This window comes from Bos grunniens, chromosome 11, assembly GCF_055505025.1.
Source record: "Bos grunniens cultivar Pamir isolate PY7600 chromosome 11, Bosgru_T2T1.0, whole genome shotgun sequence".
Classification (NCBI taxonomy): domain Eukaryota; kingdom Metazoa; phylum Chordata; class Mammalia; order Artiodactyla; family Bovidae; genus Bos; species Bos grunniens.
Genome location: NC_141175.1, coordinates 38,192,750 through 38,195,099, shown reverse-complemented (window position 1 = coordinate 38,195,099; position 2,350 = coordinate 38,192,750).

The following is a 2,350-nucleotide window of genomic DNA, read 5'->3' as shown; positions in this document are numbered from 1 at the left end:
CAGTCGGACACGACTGAAGCGACTTAGCAGCAGCAGCGGCATACAATTTTCCTAGCACCAACTGTTGAAAAGATCATCCTTTTTTCACTGGGTTGCCTTGGCCCCTTTGTCAGAAATCAATTGAACATAGGTGAACCTATGGCTGATTCTTGTTGATGTTTGGTAGAATCCAATGCAATACTGTAAAGCAATTATCTTCAATTAAAAATAAATTTTTTAAATGTTACAACTACTTAAAAAAAAAATCAATCGACCATTTTTGTTTGGGTCCATTTCTGGATTCTATTCTGTTCCGTGGATCTATTTGTCTGTCGATGCCAATACTAAATGTTTTGAATACTTTAACTTTGTAATAGAGTTTAAAGTTGAGATTTGGGTTCTCTAAGTTTGTTCCTTGTTGTTTTGGCTATTCTAGATCCTTTGCATTTTCACATGAATTTTATAATCAGATTGTCAATTTCTGCAAAAAAAAAAAAAAGCTTACTGTTATTTTGTGTTGAATCTACAGGTCAATTTGGAGAGAACTGACATCTTAAGAACATTGTGTGTTTAGGCCCATGAATATGATATATTTGTCTGATTAAGTGTGAGTGATAGTTGCTCAGTCGTGTCTGACTCTTTGTGACCCTATGAACTGTAGCCTACCAAGTTCCTCTGATTATGTAGGTCTTATTTTATTTTTCTCACTAGTGTTTCATAGTTGTTATTGAACGGGTTTTGTACCCCTTTTGTCAGATTTCTCCCTAAGTAGTTTTTTATGCTAATATAAGTAGTATTTTAAATTTTAATTTCCAGTTATTCATTGCTGGTGTATAGAAATACACTCAATTTTTGTATATTGATTTTAGATCCTGCAACCATGCTGAACTCATAGGTCAGCTCTAGTAGATCTTTTGGGCAGATTTCATAGGATTTTTCTACATAAATAGTGTCATCTGTGAATAGAGATAGTTTTCTGTGGGGCTATGTTTAAGGAGGCTGTGTCCTAATAAACTCCATCCTCAACTGTTGGGGAGACACAGAGGGACAACCCAAGATGAGGATGGTCAAGACTTGAACTTTATCATCAGGGCAGCAGATCCATAGAGCAAATGGTCTGACAGGCTAATGTTAAAATGGATCAATCTTCCATTAAGATTAATCTCAGCACAGATCACTTGATTATCTATACTCTCCATGGTTAAGAGCCCAGATATGGGCTGAGTAAAGGCAAAAATATCCAGCCCCAGGTTCAAGGTGTCCAAAACCCTTTTCCACAAAGCACCACCATCTCTCACTCTGATCTCCACATAGCCCCCTTCCTGGTCTCTGGGCCTTCCATCTTGCCCCCTCCAATTCCATCTCCACTGAGCCAGATTGTGTAAAAATGTAAATGCTACTATCCTAGGCCCTGCTCTTAAAATAAAGCCCAAACTCCTCACCCAGGTCTGAGAAGCCCTCCTTGCACTATTTCCTCCTCCCCTATCCCTCCAGCCAAGCTCATTGCAAACCTTCTCTGCCAGAAGCACTCTCTCGATGCACCTCACCTGCTCCTTGTCACGTCTTCAGACGCCCCTCCTGACCCTTCCAACAGACACTCGCTATGTTTTTCCTGCCTCGCACTTAACACATTTGTCCTTTAATTTCATACTAAAGCAGTGCAGAGGGCTGGGACACTGCTGTTTTGTTTACCTAGCCTCTTAACAATGCCTGATAAGTCCTAGGCATTCAGTCAACGGTTTGAATGATTCCTGGAGTTCTCTTGAGCTACATACACACTCATTCACTCTCAGTCTTTGTGAAAAACTTTGCAATATATTGGGGGTGTTTCTTTCTCTGGGTCAGGAAGATCCCCTGGAAAAGGGAATGGCAACCCACTCCTGTATTCTTGCCTGGAGAATTCCAAGGACAGAGGAGCCTGGTAAGCTACAGTCCATGGGGTCACAAAGAGTCAGACATGACTGAGTGACTAACACTTTCTTTTCTCTTAGAAAGGTGGTTTAAAACCATGGCTGTGTGTTAAAATCTCCTCCAGGTGATTCTAAAATATCCTAATGCCTGAACCTCACCCCAGACTATTCAAATCCAAGTCTGTGGGGGGTAGGATGCAGGTATTTATAACTTTTTAGAGCTCTGCTGGTGACTCTGATGTGCATCCAGAGTTAGAACCACTAGTGTAGAAGAAAAAAGCTGTTTTCATTCAACCAGCTGATAAAAACCATGAATGGGTTCATCCCAGAAGGGCCAACAGGTAAGGTACATAAGGACCCTCACACGGGCCGGCTATGCTGAACTCAGCCTCCTGCGAGAGTAGCTCCTACGCTTTGTCGGTTCCAACAGAGCAGCAAGAAAAAAAGAAACCAGACCAGAG